Raw genomic sequence first — 20,539 nt, 5'->3', positions numbered from 1 at the left:
GTTATGTATAGGATAATTGCATAAACTACAACTTTTTAAGGATATGTAAAGAATTGGTTTGATAATTAGGCATAAAGGTGATTGCACTTTGCAGTGATTTAACTTTAGGAGACTAGAAGGTTTAAAACATTACTGAAGGCAAGACATTAAATGGTTTGTTAGAGTGTAAATGTGGAAGCCATAGTAGGTGCCTACTATTAAGGAGTTTGTTTCCAACTGGATAGATGAAACAGGAAGTGCTGATGACAGAAGTCGTATTAAGAACTCAGCAAAGAAAGGCTCAGTTATTATGGTAAATGAGGAGACAATGGTACATAATAGTGCCAAGGGCAAAAATGAATTTTTACATATCCTCTAGAAATCAAACTAAAAATAGTAATATTATTAGCTTTGATTCTTTCATTCCTGACACTACAGCAAATAATGTAATATTGTGGCTATATCAATCACCGAAAAGAAAAAAAAAAATGAGAAAGCATTTGTCTAAAACAGGAGGATCAACCTAGGTAATAAAATAATTTAAAAATGGAATGAATTGAGCTAAAGTGGCACAAGATGAGACCAGGTTAGATTTTATAAATGAAGGTACTGATAAATAATTAGTGATTAATGTGTTTTAGACATTCCGGTTAATATTGTTACTGATTATTTGATTAAAGAACTATCAAAGAGGAAAAATTAAAAATAAGAACAGTCAGGGTATTATCTCTATACATATACTTATTAAAAATAATAGATGATCATGTCTTATGGATTTAGATCATACAGGTTCTGATAATGATCTAAACATGTGTAATAAATAACCAAGTATAACTAAAGATGGAATAAATGACAATGACATTTTTATTAAAGAGGATTCTGATTCTGTGTTGAGGCACTCTGTTACTGGCATGAGTAAGTTGGACAAGTTGAGATTTACAGTTTCTTCATTACAAAGTTTAAAATTAGGTGATGCTGTCATATTACTTCCTAAGTTACTTAATGGTAAAACTAATTACAAACTGGTTTTAAATCATGTTGGAAGTTACTTAAAGGTAAAACTAGTTGCAAACTGGTTTTAATTCAAATTGGAACACATGAATTGATGAATATTCCTTTGAATAATATGAAGGAAAACTTAGCTAAAATTTTAGAAAAAGTTTCTAAAGATGCAATATTTAGTGAAATAAACGACAACTGAAGCAACACAAAACCAAGTAAAAAAATGGCACACACAGAGCAGGAGAATTCACAATATATGGCCAGACAGCAGTAATTTCACAAGTGTTAGATTTTATTCACAGAAGGCAAGTAAATTCATAGAATAAAACAAGCTTTCATTCCTGCCAAGTCAAGGACTTCCTCAGACTAAGTTTAGTTAATTTAGTTCAGTTAGTTTTTTTTTTATTTAATGAAATAATTCCTGTTCAATATGGAGTAATTATCAATTTACCTAGGGACACACATTTAATCCTTGGCTGAGGCAGTTGTGCACAAAGTACAATGCTAATTTAATACAGACGTGAATAATTTGTTTATGATCTACAGATATTCTCCAGTGATTTATATTATTTGAGTTCATATGCATCTGGGTTTATGGCTGGGAAATTTTCAGAACTGATTAAGCCATTTTTAGGACAGAAGTGCACATGGCAGATTAAATAGCTGTGTGAAAGTATTTTTTTTCTTTTTTGCAAATGTCCAAAGTGTTGGTAAAAAATATGATGAGTTAAATTGGATTACACATTCTGAACGTTATCATCTAGTTTTAATTACAGAAGCTTGGAATATATCCAGGTTAACTTTTCTGTGTTGTAATAAATATGAATGCTTGTAGAATAATTTTAAAGGTGGTGGGGTATTAATTCTGGTTCATGATTCTATTCCATTGACATTAATACAGCAAGACAATTTATTGGAACATTTTGCATCTGAAGAAATTAGAGTTTTGACCTTTTACAGAGCACTGAAAATAGAAAATTATACCCACAATAGTTTTTTTATATAATATATATATTTTTATTTATTATTATTTATTTATTGACATTTGTTAACCGGGTTTGTACAACTGGGCTTGTGGCCCATTTTCAGTGGAGACCCGAGGAGAAAAGCTCCAGTAATACATTTTAAAACAAGTACGATTTTAAACAATATTGATATAATAGCAGTTATAGCAAAATAATGCACATATGTTGGGATACATGCATAAATTTAAAGTTGCATTAAAGAGAAGCTAAGTAACAGTTTTACATTGATATAGTTCAATAGGTCAACAATGAACATTTTTTGTTTATATAAAATTGTGCAAATGCATAGTAGACACATTGGAGAGAGAGGTGTAATGAGGTACTAAGTATGGTCCTTTTGAGGTTACATAAAGGGAAGGAAGACTAGGTGGGGTCATGGCAAGGGCAGGTTCTTGAATTCAGAAAATAAGCTTTTAGTTCATTTTTAAAGTGTGAGGTGTGGGAGATTGAAAGTAAGTCAATGGGAAGTTTGTTCCAAGCATGGGCAAGGGAGTGTTTGTAGAGTAGTTTGCCTACTGACCTTTTTGGGTGGTAGATATCAAGTAATTGTTGGTTAGAAGTACGGAGGGTCCGGGATGGGATGTAAATGGAGACTAAGGAAGATAGAGATGGACAGATGGAGGGTTTATAAAGAATAGAGTGTAGCATATGAAACTGATAAGATAGCAGAAACTGGGGAAGTTCAAGCCATTGAAGACAGTTTAAAGAAATGCAGTGGTGTGAGTTGTATGGGGAGTTAGTAATGAATCTGGCTATTTTATGGTAAGTCTGTTGCTGTTTGTTTAGAGTGGAGGCCTGGATATTGGTAAGAACTGGGGTGGCATATAAGAGGGAGGAGAGGAGGAGTGCCTGGCCCAAGGTAAGTCTAGATTCAGGGGTTAGGATTTTTTTGTTCCCATATAGCAGACCTAGTTTCTGGTTTGTTTTTTTTATACATTGGAGTATGTCTAGGTTGAACTTGAGTTTGTCATCGATAATGACCCCTAGGAGTTTTGTGTGGGTGTCAGGTTGGATATTTGTATTGTTAGAAGATGTAATAAAAAAGGAGGTTTTGTGATGAGAAAAAGAATGGGGAAGGAAAAGTAGGAGTTTGGTCTTTCTGGGATTTAGGATCAATAGGTTGTGAGAGAGCCATTGTTCAGTGGATAGTAGGGCCTGTTGGGTCAGGGAGTGTAGTTCAGGAATGTTATTTGAGATAGATATAAGTGTGGAGTCATTGGCATACTGAATAAGGGAGGATTCTTTGCATGAGGTGTAAAGATCATTGGTGAAGATGTTAAACAAAAGGGGTCCCAAGATGGAGCCTTGGGGAACACCTGGGGAGAAGGGAAGGAAAGGTGAGGAGGATGAGAGCCATTTGACAGATTGTTCCCTGCCAGATAGGTAACTATTAAACCAGGCAAGTGCGGAGGGGGATAGGTGGAGATTTGTGAGTTTGGATAGTAGTAGAGGATTAAAGACAGTATCAAAGGCTTTGGAGAGATCTAGGAAGAGACAGGAAATGAGTTTATTGTTGTCTAGAGCCTCTGCAATGATATGAGTTAAGGAGAAGAGGGCAGTGGTGGTGCTGTGGTGAGGGCGAAATCCATGTTGGGTAGGGGTAAGTAAGTGGTGTGTGAGGAGGTGATTGAGAAGCTGTGAGTGAATACATTTTTCCAATATCTTGGAGAGGGAGGACAGAATGGCAATGTGTCAGTAGTTTGAGGGGTCAGTGGAGTTTCCACCTTTATGAAGAGAGATAGTGAAGAAAGATTTCCAAAGGGTGGGGACAGTTGATTTCAGAATAGATCGATTAATTAGTATAGATACAGGATAGGCAATTGAGTCAGCAGCAAGTTTGAGGAATGTAGGAGATGGATTGTAAGTGGAAGGAGAGCAAGGTTTTAGCTTGAGTAGCAGAGATTTGATGTAAGTAATGGGGACTGGCTCAAAAGAAAACAAAGTTGTGTTAGTGGGACTTGGAGAGGTGGGTGTCGAAGTAGAGTTTGGTATAATGATAAAATGTTATGCAAAGGCAGCATTCTCTTCTTGGGTGATTTTAATTTATTCCCCAGACATAAAATGGAAATCATATCTTGAATAAGTTCATTTTCTCAACAATTTTTGTATGTGGTCAATTTTTCATGATTTAAAACAAATGGTTATGGAATACACAAGGTATGACAGAATACTGGATTTCATAATTACTAATAATAATAATCATGAATTAAATGACAAAGTGGAAATTGATACACAGTTGGCAAAGTCTGATTGCAATTCTATTAGTTTTAATTTATAAAAGTACAAACTATCCAATAAAGTTAGAAAAAAGATACAACTATAGCAGAACTGATTATACAGTTATTAAGGATAAGTGCAGTAGACTAGAAAGAATTATGTGATAAAGAGAATTTTTCATTGTGGTTATTCCATATTAGAAAACATATTATAAGAAGGTTGAGCAATCCTCTAATATGAAAGCTGTTAGTTGTAAAAATAAAGCTCCTTATTGGTGGAGTAAAGGTTTATGAGGACACATGAAGCTAATTATTTTCTTGTCATGAATGTTATCAATATTCAAGTTTGAATTATGTGAGACCCTCCTCAAATCCATGATAAGATGTTTTATAAAAAATGTCACCTTTTTGAGAAACTGTAGCCCCAAATGGAGTTTTGATCATGAGTTCTGTTGACACTTTGCATAAATTTAAATGGAATGACTCATCTGTTTCATATTAATCCCAGACCTTATCCATGTCCTGGAAGTCATTCACTGCTAGATGTCATTCTTACCATAACACTTGAGAAATGTTCTAATTTTTGTTTCCATTTCTGCACCATCATGAATAACAACTGTCCTGTTCAAGCAATTTGGTCTTTCAAGAACCTCAAGAAAGACCCAGTTGTTGTTGGATTAGCTATCCCCCTGAAGCAGTCAATATGTTATCATGGCAGTACACTGTCTATAGCTGAACAAATGGTGAAGGATCTCTGAGTCCACTTAACGATGTCTTTCTTCAGATGGTCAGCTCCATTGGCATAGAAGGATGCAGTTCTGACAGTGACCCAACAGAAAGTATCACATCATGCCAGTGTTTCATATCTTTGTGTTGACCCAACTTTGAATTGTGGTTGGGCACCTACTGCTGCAGGCATAAGGGAACAGGTAGGGATGTGGCTTTTCTACCATATCTATCTTTGGGGTGAAGGAGTGAGATGTTTATCCAGCCATTCTGTCTCATAATGCAATCTTCATTGGAGACTTAAAATCTCAGAGGAGTTGAGGCTTTGAAGTAGGCAGGGTTGTTTTGAGGGATTATGTCATTTCTGTAAAAAAGTCACACAACATCAGCGATGTACCTAAGCATGCAGACCTCTTTTACAGTTACTACCCAGCCAGTTGTCAGTGGGACACTCATGGGTTCAGCCTTGTCATCCAGTTGCCTGCATTGTCAAGCAGTGGGACTTTAAAAGTCCCGTTTTCCAATACATGCTGAATTGCCATGGAAAAGCCAAAAACACTTCGTTTTTTTTTTTCATGACAATGGGGTTACATCACCAACCCAGACCTACAGGCAGAGGTATTAGGTCCAGTTGCTGTAAATCATGCAGCAATTGACTGCAAGGATTGAAGGAGTGAGGATTACACTCGGAAGAGCCCTACAAAGGTTGCAGCTGTTGTAGTAGCGCTTCTACAGCTGCTAATTTGATTAAACAACTGAGATGTTTTGCCAGCCAGCAAGCAAGCCAGCAAGCCAGCAAGCAAGCCAGCAAGCCAGCCAGCCAGCCAGGAAGCCAGCAAGCAAGCTAGGAAGCCAGCCAGAAAGCCATCCAGCCAGCTAGCTAGGAAGCCAGCCAGCTAGGGAGCCTGCTAGCCAGCCAGCCAGTCCAGCAAGTAGGGAGCCTACTAGCCAGCGAGCCAGTCCAGCAGGTAGGGAACCTGCTAGCCAGCCAGCCAATCCAGCAAGTAGGGAGCTTGTTAGCCAGCCAGCCAGCCAGTCCAGCAGGCAGGAAGCCGGTCATCCAGCCAGCCACTCCAGCTGGAAGGAAGCCAGCTAGCCCAGCGAAGACTGTGATAGCGGTAAGTACATAGTATTTTGTGCCTCTAGTTATTTAAAATGGGAATATTATGCTTTATTTAAATTTAAATGTTTAATGTTTAGAGGTAACCAGGGGTGCAGCACACAGTATTTTAAATCTGTGCAGTGGTAATTTTGAGATTTCCAAGTAGTAGTTTAAAATGGGAATGCTGTGCTTTATTTAATGTTTAGAGGTAAACAGGGGTGCAGTACACAATATTTAAACCTGTACAGTGGTAAGTTTGAGATTTCCAAGAAGTAGTTTAAAATGGGGAATATTGTGCTTTATTTAAATTTAAGTTTTTAATGTTTAGCGGTAAATGGGGGTGCAGTATGCAGTATTTACATCTGTGCAGTGGTTATTTTGAGATTTTCAAGTAGTAGTTTTTAAAAGTATAAACACTGTGTATGTATGTATATGTAATTATAATTGCTGTGGTTGTTAGGGTATGATTTGGAAGTGTTACTTTATAAAGGCTGAAACATGTTTATAGAAGTTTTGTTTATTTCTGGTGGGGGCAGTCTTAAAGATAAATGTAGTGTGATATATTCCTATTGTCGTAGCTTTTTCAGGGTACTTTCTGTTTACAGATAGAAAATGTTTGAGGATAGTTTGCACTTTTTTGTGTGGAAATGTGTGCAATTTAATGCTGTTTTCAAGAGGTTAGGATATATTGTTTGGGTAATTTTTCCTGTTAGTTCTTGCAAGTCAGTGTGCATGTGGTATAAGTCTACCTTTTGAGGGGGAATGTTAATATTTATTTATTTATTTTTGTTTTATATTTGTTGACCGGGCTTGTCCGACTGGGCTACAAATGCCCATTTTCAGTGGAGGACTGAAGAGAAAAACTCCAATAGAAAATAGAAATTTTACATATTAAATACATATAGAAATACATTCATCAGTACCACAGATTACTGCATTACAGTGCCACACATTACATTCATCAGTACCACACATTATTGCATTACAGTGTCATACATTAAACTGTGGCAAGTGAAATACATAGAAATATATTAATCAGGGGGCTACATTCATAATTACATATTATATACATAATAGTGCAATAGTTACATAGGTAATAGGTAATGTAGTGCATTTATTATTCTAGTAGGTACATGTTGCCAACTTACTGAAGCTGTTTCAAGATCGTTTTTATTTATAGTTGTAAATGTGTGCATTTTATTTTTTATAATGTCTTTAATAAGGTTAAAATGTCCTGCTTTGCTTATAATGTGAATACGGGTGTGCTGCTTTTACTTGGGCCTGTTTATTGCATCGTTGTGCTGGATAAATTACTGTTAAAAGTTTATTTTTATTTCTCTTAATTGCTATGTTGTGAGGTAAAAGGGGTCCATGGGGTCTGCCGTGCATTGCAGTTTGTTTTAGCTGCTCTTGCAAGAAGCACTTTTAAAAGGTAAAATGTTTACATACTTGTTTTTCCTTTTTTTTTTGTGTGGATGCATGTTCAGAAGTTAATGCAGTGCATTTGGGATTGTGCTAAAACATGTCAGCATTTCAGGATAGTTTGCTTTTATAAGTTGCAAAGTTTGTATTTTGCTTTTAATGATGTCTTCAATAAATTTACAAAATACTGCTTTCATTATAATCTGATTATACCCAGTGCTGCTGTTGGGCCTGTTCATTAATAAATCATAGTGCTGTGTAAATTAGTGCTGTACATTTACTTCTTTTCTTAATTGCTGTGGTCAAAAGGTAAATCGGGTCTATGGTGTCTGCTGTGCATTCCCATTCATTTTAGTGTGGCTTTTTAGTACAGTAAAAATGTGTTTAAATTTATTTTCTTGAGGGGTGGGGGGCATGTTCAGTGGTAACAATGCATTTCGTTTTCTACAAGCAGTGTTAATGTCAAAGTTTTCAATGGCCAAAATGCCCCCTACATTACCTCATTTACTATTTTATCTTTTTCAGATGGTTTGTAATATTAATTCTCTTCTGCTCCTTTCTTCAGGTCTTTCATATGTCAATATTTTTCAAGCCAGTTCTTTCATATGTCAGTGTTTTTCAAGCCAATTCTTTCATATGCCAGTGTTTTTCTTGCCAGTTCTTTCATATGTCGGTGTTTTTCTCGCCAGTTCTTTCATGTGCCAATGTTTTTGTAGCCAGTTATTTCAAGTGCCAGTGTCTGTATTCATCCATCTAAAATCCCTTTTTCCCATTTTTGCACATGGCATCATCGCAGATGTCATTTAACGACAGTCATTTAGAACCAAGGCCAGTTCGTTCTCAGGTCTTCAGTGAATCTATATCAAAGAAGAGCATTAAACTGCTTCATGTTTCATATGCCAGTGTTTTTATGATTGTTATCAGGTGCCAGTCTTTTTCAAACCAACAATTTCACTTGCCAGTGTTTCTATCCAGTTCTTTTGTGTGCCAGTGTTTCTAGCCAGTTCATTCATGCACCAGTATGTTACTGCACCTTACTAACACAGTTTTGCTAAATATGTTGCATATCCAGTAAGTACAGATTCAAGAATGAATAGAGCAGCAGCTTCATCGCAGTCAACCAGCAACAAGAGAATGTGCAAGTGGCAGGATGTTTGGAAAACGGAATTCGACTGGATCGAAAGATGCAGTGGTAAGTGCATTCTACAGGTACTGCAAGATAGAATTTGTAGTGACACACGGTAGAAGAAACGATGTTGCACAATATGAGGCAACTGAACAATACAAGACTGCTATTCTTCAAGCACAATACAGTCACCTGATGACAAAGTGGGCAAGGAACACAAACATTGAGGGACCAGAACTTAGGATCATTGCAGCAGAAGCCTCTGAGGTGTTCCATGCTGTTAAGAACAATATTTCCTGTAACAGTTTGGACTGTGCAGTAAAGTTGACCAGCCAGTTGAAAGAGTAGTGAAAAATCTCCCAGTGCTCCAGTCCTATTTCCTCTCCCAAGGAGAAGAGGAGACCCACTGGCAGACATGACCGTACTTTTCAGCTAATGAGCATGGTGAGAATGAATTGCCTATGCTGCCCCAGTACTATTTGCACTTTCTCAGTGCTGTTCTTATGGATTTCATTGAACATATAAGAACATTAGAATAATCAGCACTTACTGCCACAGAAACACTTTGTGTAATGCTCTCTCTGAAGCAAAAATTGCAGGCAAGAGCTGAAGTTGCTTTCTTCGGAAGGAAACTTACCGCACTTATGAGCACATTAGACAGCATTTCTGCTAACAAACTGAAGAGAGACTTCACTGTGTTCTTGGAGACAGCAGTAAAGTGCTTAGAACAGTGGTTTGATTATATTGAAAACTACTTGTTTACACTGTCTAAATTATGTCTAACTGAACCCTTTGCTTTCAGTGACATACTCAATGTGACCACTGCCCTGAGTCTGCAGGATGTAGATGAAGACCATATTTTCAGGGACTGTTTGGCAATTAGGCCCTTTCTTGAACAGTTATGTAACACAAGCTTGACCCAGGAGAAAAGTGGCTGAAGCTTTTCAGAGAAGGGCCTGAGCTGACTGCACTATATCTGCTAATTGCTAGGGTATTATCTATACCAACATCTAATGCATTTGTAGAGTTTTTTCTTTGGTGAGAAGTAAATGGACAGACGTGCGAAACCGATGTAGTGTGGACTTGTTAAAAGCCGAACTAATGATGACTATAAATTACCTGATGAAATGTAGTGACTTTTATTCATATATTGTGTCAAACCAGGCCCTTCTTCATGCCATAAAATCAAATTCAAAATATACTTTTAAAAAAAGTGATTTAGTGTACTAGTGTACAGTGTACAGTATGCAGTACTAGTGTGCAGTATGTAGTTTTGTGTTTTTCTTTGCTTTAGCTTATTTGCAATAAAACAGTCTTAATTATACACATTTAGCTTGTGTGTGGTATGTAGTTTTTTTTTTAGTTTTCTTTCAGAATACTCATGGTTGATGAATTTGTTTACTTTTTTTTAAATAGAAAAAAACAAAACCAATGAACTGATAAAAGAACACATAAGGCAGGTGGTAATCTCCAAAAAGTTTATGTAAACACTTTCATTGAACAAGTAAACCAACTTCTTCAGACAGAGGACAACAGTTAAACATTCAATTTAAAATATTCCAAAAGGAAATGCCATCAGCAATAATGTCAGCAGGAAATGACATCAACAATAATAACATCATAAACAATCCCATACTTATAAAAATAAATATAAATAAAAACATGTTATTTGTACAATATTACTATGAATAAAGCTATAATATTAAACAAAAATAGTTTATATACACCAATTGTAAAATAATGCCTCCCAAACAAAACTTATTCATCTTTGAAGTGCTTTTAACTTTAAAATACACTTCAAAGAGCAATACTCAATGAGACCTGGATAGGCAGAAGCATTAAGTTTCAACTGCCAATACAATTCTCTACTTTCTAAAATTAATTGCCATGGGCCACCTCTCTTGTTTTTTGTTACCTGCTCAAAAACTATGTATTCAAAGGAGTGACCCTCATGTTCCATGATATGTCTAGCCAAAGCATTGTTGCCATTACACCTGCCAATACTGTATTGGTGTTCATAAATTCTCTCCTTAAGATGTCTCTCAGTCTTACAAATATAAAATGCAGCACAATATTGGCATAAGGCGATATAGACAACCCCAACACTTTTGCAATTAAATCTGCCTTTTAGATAATGAATGGTGTCAGAAATGCAGAACCTATTTGACACCTTTATAAGATGGCAACTTCTACAGCACCCACATTTGAACATACCACATCTGGCACTGTGATAAATATTAGTGTTTTCTAATAAATTCTTCAGATTAAGGCCACGTCTGAATGTCATACGGGGACCATCAGGCAATCTCTTTCTGACTGAAACATCTTCAGTTAGTAAACATCAGTTCTTAGTAAGTATATTTCTTATTCATCCAGCGTCTAATAAATAAGATGTGCTAAATTTCGGTGTATAATTCACACTGTTGTCAACAGCTGTAGTCATCTCATCAGGGGCATGTATATGAGTGTTGTCAGGAGTAATTGATTCTCCATCCAACAAAGGTTTAAACCAAGCAGACCACCTCTTAACAACTGCCTCATCAATAATAGTGCTTAAAAGATCATCAGGGTAGGACCTAGCTGGAAACAACTTTCTCAAATGTTCACATTCCAACAAAAAATCATCATTGAGGGTGATCATTCTGGCCACCCTCACTAACTTCCCCTTAACCACCATCTTTTTCTGATAAAAAGGGTGGTTACTCTTGAAATGTAAAAAAATATTTAAGTATGCAGCCTTCCTAAAAATTCTGGCAACATATCTCAAATTAACATAGTCCTTAATAAGAAAAATGTCCAAATAAGAGATAGAATCAACACCAAGTTCAAAGGTGAAGTTCAAGAAATCAGTTAAACTGGAAATTTCTTCCACAAACATCATACTTAATTCTTAATTACTGAATTAAGAAAAAAAAGAGCATCTGTCCCCTCCAAAAAATATATCATTCCATACATTGCTCTTCACTTTCCACACGTTTCTTCTTGACACACTTAGTTCACTCCAATTGGATATACAATATAACTGCATTGTTGTCACCCCTCTTTGTTGAGGTGACAGTCCAAATTCAGCTAATATTCTGTAGCATATTTTCATGTTGCACTGTTGAAGATTTAGATAGCTACGGTCCTATCCTATCTCCCTCCTGCATATTCCTGTATTGCTTTCCCTTTGTTTCTCCTCACTGCTTGTTCCCAATTTCACCACTTTCCTATCTACCCCAGTCTAACACCTTTAATCTGGTCAAAAAATAGAATCACACACAACACACATAAGTAACAAAAAAAAGCAATTGAGCCCTTCACTTTGTGGCTTCTTGTTTGCGTGGAGTTTGGCATCGTGCACCACTCCAAGTGACAGTGAATGGCTCTTCACTGGTGAGGTTACCTCCGCATAATGCCACTTGAACACACTGCAATAAGCTAATACACAATAACACTTAGTGAATGAAGTAAAAATAATTATTTCATTCCATTATCACTACCTATTTGAAAGTATTACATACATTCGGATTTGAACTGTATATGTATGCCATGAAACATGTGAAAATACAACCAAAAGGAAAGCACTTTCTAAGAAAATAACACACATTTACAATGCAACCATCAGTTACATCCCTCAGCCATTGCAACCTTGTTCTCTCAGTACTTGTTCACAAATATATCAACTACACTACAGAAATAAATAACAAATGTTTTCTTATATACTTTGCACATCTTTATAATGAGAATAAACATTAAGATTTTCCAAAACCTGTACTAATGTGGATACCTCTTTCGATATAGTTTGCAAACCTGTGTCTTGTAGTGTAAATGCACATTGGAAACACAACAGAAAATACTACACATTGCATACTCATCAACCGGTAACATGCAGATCTTGACTGTTGGACATGGCTACACATAGATTTTTATGCAGGCCTCTCAACATCAAGTGTTGATGTCATCTTCTATAAATTGTCCTACAGCTTTGTAAAAGTCAGACATTTGCTGTGGTGCTTGCATAAACTACTGAGTTTTGTAGTCCATGTACTTAGTTATGTAGGGGTTCCAATCTCACTGCAGTCAACCGGTGTGTTTGTGTGTGTGTGTGTGTGTGTGTGTGTGTGTGTGTGTGTGTGTGTGTGTGTGTGTGTGTGCGTGTGTGTTTGTGTGTGCATGTGTGTGTGTGTGTCTACCCAGTCAGAAGATCATAACTGAGTATCCTGTAGTTACCACTTCAAATACATGGAGCACCAACATTTTTACAGTTGCACATGCCTACACATCCATTTTGTGCAGGCCTCCCAACATTTCTCTCTAACATCCGGTGTGGATGTCATCCACTATAAATTGTCCTACAGCCTTGTAAAAGTCAGACTTCTGCTGTGGCACTTGCGTTAAATACAGAGGTCTCTTGTTGGGGTAGCTAGATAGATTGGGGTTCTGTTTTCACTGCAGTCAACAGGTGTGTGTGTTTGTGCACTTGCTTGACATTAGAGAGAGCATTTTACACAAGCATGTCATACACTGCTATTACCATCTTCCTCTCAACAGACTTTGCTGTTGTCATCAGCTATAGCTGTCCCTCAGGCTTGCTCTGTTAATGTCACAGCCTAGTTGAAGTCCCCTTAAGTGAGTGACTCTTGTGTCATTAGATTTGTGGAGAGGAAGTATTTCCATCAAGGCAGGGTCGGAGACTGGCCTGTAGTCCAGGCACAAGTTATCTCATCCTATATGGTACAGAGTACAATGACATTGCTTTCAGTCTAACTACATATATCATGGCATGGTTTGTAGCAGGCCCTGTATTGTCTTCTTGAAACCCCTGTGGTCTCTCCAGCTGCTGCAGGTGTCTGGTGAGGTACATGCAAAAGGGAGCATTGTACTCTATTAGTGTTCTGATGAGGTTTGAGTACAGTGGTCTTATAATATCCTCCCACTTGGATATGATGGCCTGACTTATGAGGTGCACAGCATAGAAGACTTTCATTACAACTGCTGAAACTTGATGGTTGAAGTTCAGATTGCTATCTACCTATATCCCCAGGTTTTGCACCACTGGGTTTGAGCTTGGGTGGGTGTTGTCAATGGTATAATTCGCTGGGAATTCCACTTTGCAGAAAGCAAAACTAATGACAAATCTTTGTGTTTCTTTGTAGACTGTGTGGCTCTGGAACACCAATTATTTGTCTCTGTTAGCCCCTCCTGTAATATGTAAACATTATTGGTGGACTCAGTGATTGCACCAAATATGTAATCATCAGCAAACATTGAAAACCAAAGGCCATATACTTTAGCCTGGGCTTCCAAGAAATAGATTCCAAACAATAAAGGGCCCAGATCTTTGTGATGTGCCACTTGTGATAGTTCTACTGGTAGAGGTTGGCTCACCACCTTTCACAGTATGTGTTCTGTCAGTGACCCAATTGGCTAACCATCTACCAATGTAAGCATTAATCCCCAGCTTTGAGAGTTTGTTAGTGATACTTGAGTGGAGGATTGTATCAAAACCTTAGGCCAGATCAACATAGGCAGTATTGACACTTTTACCTTCATCCAGCCCTTTGGTGACTTTGTCAAAGAAGTCTACTATGTTTAATAAGCATAATCTACCCTTAACAAGGCAAACTGGGTTGGCTCTAGAGTGTGAAGGTCATGTATGTCCTTACTGATAAGGTCTATGATGATTCTTTCCATGGCCTTGCAGATGAAATTGGTTAGACTTATAGGTCCATGTTTTCAATATAGTTCATAGTTTCAGAGAAGCAAACTTGCTCATTGTCCCAACATTACACAGAAAAGATGGGGCATGTATAAGTGTGGGAACTGTAACATATGTAGATAAATTTCTGAAGGTCCCTTAGTTAATTTAGAACATTTGCCTTACACTTTGAAAGTTCCAGGGCACTTTAACTGTAAGAGTAAAATAGTTGTATACATTGGTATGTGTGTATACTGTAGTGCATTCTACATTGGTATGACTACAAGAGCTCTATGCACTAGAATAAAGAAACATTATTACAATATTAGAAAACAAGATAAGACAAATGTTTTTTATAAGCATACTATCATCTGTCTCATGTACAAAAAAAAAATGTTTTCTGTGCTGAAGCAAGGAAGTCATGATTTTAGGGGTGGCAATTTCAAAACAAATCTTGAACAAAAGGAGGCTTTATGGCAAATCAGATTAAATTCAGATTAAAAAATCTGGTATAAATGATGCTGTCAACAGTAAATGTTTTTTGAAAGAGTGTATAGTCTATATAAGGAAATAACTTCCTGACCTTTGAAATTTTATTGATTAATTGTGAAATTATTTAAGTGGAAAGATGTGTTTATTGGTGCAGAGGCATTTCAAAACTGTTTTTAAATGTGATGTAGAGAATGTACATTTTATTCTGAAGACGTTTGATTACAAAAGCGTGGATTAAACGTTTTTATTACGCTAACATCATGTGGATTTCACTCTGTTCTTCTGCATCTCCAGTTTTGGTTCTTGTGGTTATCCAGGAGTATTTCTACATTTTTCTGTACTGTATCATGTCGATATGTGATTAGTGTTCCAGCCACAACTGTCTTCATTTAAATTTCCTCCTCTGCTGTACATTAAAATGTTTCACCTGTCCACTTTCCCTGCATTCCTTCCTACAATTCAACTGTGTATCCCTATTCAATACACACAGTTCCCCTGATTGTTTATTTTAAATGGCAGTGCATGTACTATTACGGATCATTTACACAACTTTAGTTCAATAAGACTGAAATGGGATTCCACAATACTCTGCACAGTATACACTGTCCTGCAGTGTGTTTGGACCATATACATTCCTATATTATTAACCCTGGTAATCATTGCGGCATTCTGCTCAATCCCGCACACCTAGTTTGCACATAGATAAATAAGTCTACATTTTTGCTGCTGTCCATGTTGCTTTACACAGTTTTCTGTCCGGGAACACTGTTGCTAGCCAAGAAATTACATGTGTTTATGTTTAAATGTGGTACATGGCATGAATATATAATTACTGCCACTGCTCACAGTGAAAATACATAAACTCTGTGTAGGCTTTGCAGGAAGCTTACTCAGAATTTATTAAATTCCAAGACACGTTTAGATATGCTGTATGCAATGTACAACAGTTATTCACTACTTTACTGACTTTTTCAAAGAAATTAACAAGGTTAAAGAAGCAGGACCTAACTTTGAAAATTTGAATTGATGAAAGTCTAGATTCAAGAGATTTTCAATGTCCAGTATAATGAGGTCTGAGATAATATTTTCCATATTTATGGGTCTACCTGAAAACACTGAATGCTGACAATGCTGACAACGAGATAACCGACACCGGAAGATCAACAACATAGATGACCAACGATTGAAAATCCCGATGCTGAGAACACCGACATGTTAAGGTAAGTGTGTGATAGTGATGGGCGTTAGTGTCATTAGGGGCGGGATAAGTGAGTTAGGGTTAGGGTGCAGGTAAGGTAAGTGTGCGACAGTGACAGACTTTAGGGTTGGGGGATAAGTGAGTTAGGGTTAGGGTGTGGGTTAGGTGAGTGTGCAATAGTGACGGACCTTAGGGTTAGGATTTGGGTTAAGGTTAGTGCATAGATAGCTGTGTATGTAAGGTTTAGTGTAGGTTTGTAAGGTTTTTGGTGTGCTTGTGTTGTGTGTGTGTTTTACGGAAAAGGAATTTGTTTTGTTTTGTTGATTGTCGGTATTGTGGTTTGTCAGGCATGTGAAGTTTTGTGTTTTTGAACTTTTGGTTTTGTGGTGTCGGTTATCTCGTTGTCGGTGTTTTTGCATGTCGGTGTTTTCATGTAGACCCATATTTATATATATATGAGGCTACTGAGACAAATGGTGCTATATTTTCAGGGTCTGTGAGAGCGCAATCCCTGTGTGATGGCATTACATTGATCATTTTCCAGTGGAAGTATCTCACCAATCATTATAGCAATAGGCACATTACACTAATTAGTACGATTATCAGATATCAGGCCTTATTTGCAGGGTTTCCATCATAATGCACACCTATAGAATATTGTGCCATATTAGTCAGAACCAAGAAATGCATACCAGCCATCTTGATAACTGAATTTTTTTTTCATTAGGAAGTTAAGAGCATAATGAAGACTGTATGTGCACTTAATATTGCAAGCACTATGTAATACCCACTTATATGCAGTAAAAGCATTTACTAGCTCCTACGGAAGCACAGCAGTATGGTATAGTGGTCTGCTATGATTTGATAAATCCTCTTAGATGTAAAATGCTTTTTTATGAATCCTGACCTAATAGGACCCCTGTTTTCTCTCTTTCCCTAATGTGGCATGGCATTGACATGACCTTGGGGTTAGGTGATATAGAAAAGGAGGGATGAGGCAAATCCTCACCACCACACCTATGTCAAGGGTAAAACTAGAATCCTATTAAGTCAGGATTCACTGAAATGTGCTATCAGCCTAACTAGATTTGTTAAGTCATAATAGACCTACAGCAAAAACATCAAACTCACTTCAACAATTTTATATGAGCTGCATAATCCATAAGTAAATACTTATTTCTTGCAACTTTCACTATTGTTTTAGAAGTAATAAGCCATGTTGCTCTTATGATGTGCTAACTGACAAAAGCAGCCTATGTTGTACTAATTGCTTTTATTACAGAAGTTCCCATTAGGAGACTAACAATAACTTATCCTTGATGTATTGTCAGTGAAGCATAGCTCTCAACCACTTAGCAAAACAAACAAAAACAGCACAAAGTAAAAAATAATGAGGGGGCAAAGCCCCCAAAAATATGTACAAATTTTAAATATTGCACTTATAAACTTAAAGAGCATTGCTAGAATAAAAGGTCTTGTGTTACCATACATTTTCTGATGAATATGAAGTCTGAAACTCAAATGTCTGTCATTGTTTAGTGAAATCAGTTGTCACTGATTTGTCAAAAAAATCCAGAAAATCACAAATTTTATGAGGAACAGACCAAAAATATTAAGCAAAATGTGGACATTCTGTGAAAATCTGGACAGTTGAGAGATATGCATGAAGTTAAAAGCTAGAAGCTGCATTTCTTGTCTTCCTTATGCTTCATATTAAATAATTTCCATGGTATCATTTCCTGAATACAGCCCAGTCAAGACAAAACAGCTTTCTGCTTTACTCCTACAAGAAATCCACATTTTAAACATGACCATTTGAAGCTGAGGAAGCCAAGATATGTTCTTATGTGATATAATATATCAGTTCTTGTAAAAACAAAATGTGAGATATTATTTGGAAACAGCTATCCTGTGCATAAAACAATACATATCCCTATCAATAATCCAAAAAAATGAGAGCTGTGAAAGGATGCCATGATAGAAATAGATTTACTATAATTAATGTTTATTTGTTCAAGACATAGAAATGAAAGTGGCAAACAAAACTTCCTAGCCATCTCATTTATTTCATCAAGGGATATACCATTCTTTCCAGTGATTATCCTGATTATCCAGTTCCAGGATTCCAGTGCAAGTAAGTTATCCATCCTCCTCGAGGTTGCTAAGCATACAAATATCTTTCATCCCACCATGCATCTCCATAATATTATCTTTTTTACACTTTCATTCCCAACTCATAATCAGATTAGAAGAATTGCTGAGATACATCTTTCCTCAAAATGGTTAGTTCTATGTCAGACTATAAAACATGGTTTACACGCTATCATATAGTCATAGAATCAATCTTACTTTTTGGACTTCAGTTCATAGCTGATAGATTAAACAGACTCCATCTAAGATGCTGTCGCATTGAGGGAGTAACACAATAATTTTTGATTTGGAACATATTAAATAATTACATGAAAAAACTGTGTCACTGACATTTGACCTTGCTAGTTAGATGGATATTCTGCTTAGAAACTGAAAAGAACAGTTATGCAAATTCTGACAACAATACAAGAGGTCATTTTTCACCTAAGTGACTAATGTATGATATGATAATGCCATTTGTATACTCTGGCATGGAAGATTGTAGTCTAGATTTGCTTCATGCAATGTGAAGTCCCTGAGGATGTGTCTGGATATGATGTCTAAAGCAATGATCTTTTGTGTTTTTCCAGTATAGAAGTCATAGTGGTACTACCAGATGGCATAAATACGTATCTCTGTCTGCCTACTGGTGTTTTATTTACTTATTTATTTTGGTAAACTAGAAAACAGAAAATATGTAATTTTTAAAAATGTTACGTTCGTTAACAACTATTTTCAATGATTTTTTTTAATTCCGATTTAACAAGAAATTTCCACTCAAGCTGAAATAAAATGTTTGTAAAAGTTTGTTGGTTAAGCTGGGAGACATGATGGTTTGAATGCTCAATCAACATACTATGGACATTAACTACAACACTAACAGACATATTTAATTGCAAAGATGTCTAAAATCATTTGCATTTTACTGCAGTATTACCATGCATTTCTTTTTCTGTTTGATATCTCATGACATTCAAAATCATAGAAAAACAATTCTTATTACTATATTTACATGCATTAGTGATTATGCTTAAAGCACTTCCTACTACCATACGTCTCCTGTCCTGACAGCTGATATTAAAGTTAACTATATCTGTCTATTAGTCAGCATGCATACCACCTCAGGTCTTCCCTAAAAATAGGCCATTGGCCCAAAGAGACTAATCTGTTCAACAATGTGTAAATAAATAGATAAGTAAATAAACAAATAAACAATCATAATAAAAGACAAAGCACATTTTGAAATGCTCAGTATTTGTACTGCATGTATTGTCTACACATCAGTCAATTTATATACCAGATATAACAAACTGCATTGTTAGTTTGTCTGAATTATTAGTTTGAAAACCTCATGCATATTACATCACCACAGAATCAGAATAGAATACAAAAATGTGCTATAGACCAGTTGAGACAGCTATTCTTCTACTAAACTTTTTAAAATCTCAGACTGTGAAACTGTCTCTTAATATCATTATCAAGTCTAAGTGAAGTAACTTGTATATCTCATTCAAGCTATGTGCTATATCATGCAGTGCCACTCAAGATGGAAAGATCATAGCAGATAGAAGGAGAGAGAGAGAGAGAGAGAGAGAGATAAGGCTATTGGTTATCCATTGGATAAGGTAATGACGAGCTAATCCAGTATTTTTGCCAAGAAAACCCTATGGACAAAAACAATCAGAGTCATGTCAAAATGATGCCCAAAGATGGGTTCATCATGTCTGAAAGCATCCAGTATACTACTGGGGAAGAGGAGTAACAGAGGTTATAGTACAGAGAGAATATAACTCAAATAATAGTCCATTTGACATGGTACTCAGAAATTAAAGGAAAGTGGGGGGCGTGGCCAAGGATGAACACAGGATAGCAGCAGATTTCTTCAGCTCCACCAATTTCATTACATTGACAGGAATTAATTACTTAAAAAATTAATTTTTGAAGTAATTTTCTTTCTAAATATGTTTGTTTTATATAGTTCTTGAACTATATCTAAAAAAGAAAGGAAATCTTAATAATATTCCTGTCAGAAATTACTTTGGAAATTTTCCTGTCAGTTTATCAGTCTGAAATGAGTTCCAGTAAGACAAATTCTCAAGACTCCAGCATCAAGAAAGAACTTCAGTCTCTGATAATTATAGTCCAGCAACTTACTGCTAAGATGGATAAAATGGATACTAAAATAGACACTTTCACAGAAAAACTACAAAACAAATAGACTTGTTACATATGGACCTGCAACAACAGAAGATCCAGATGACAGGCATAGAAGAAGCTGTGAATGACATGGAAAATAGAATACAAGAAGAGGAAATCAACACTGAGTTTCTGCTGAAACAAAATACACATTTACAAACAAAGCTGGATGACTTGGAAAATAGATCTAGGTGCAATAACATTAGGATTTTTGGACTGCCAGAAAATATTGAAGGTAACAATAT

The sequence above is a fragment of the Protopterus annectens genome, chromosome 17.part0, assembly GCF_019279795.1.
Source record: "Protopterus annectens isolate FY-2018-M chromosome 17.part0, PAN1.0, whole genome shotgun sequence".
Lineage (NCBI taxonomy): Eukaryota > Metazoa > Chordata > Ceratodontiformes > Protopteridae > Protopterus > Protopterus annectens.
Note: the sequence above shows the minus strand (reverse complement) of the source record.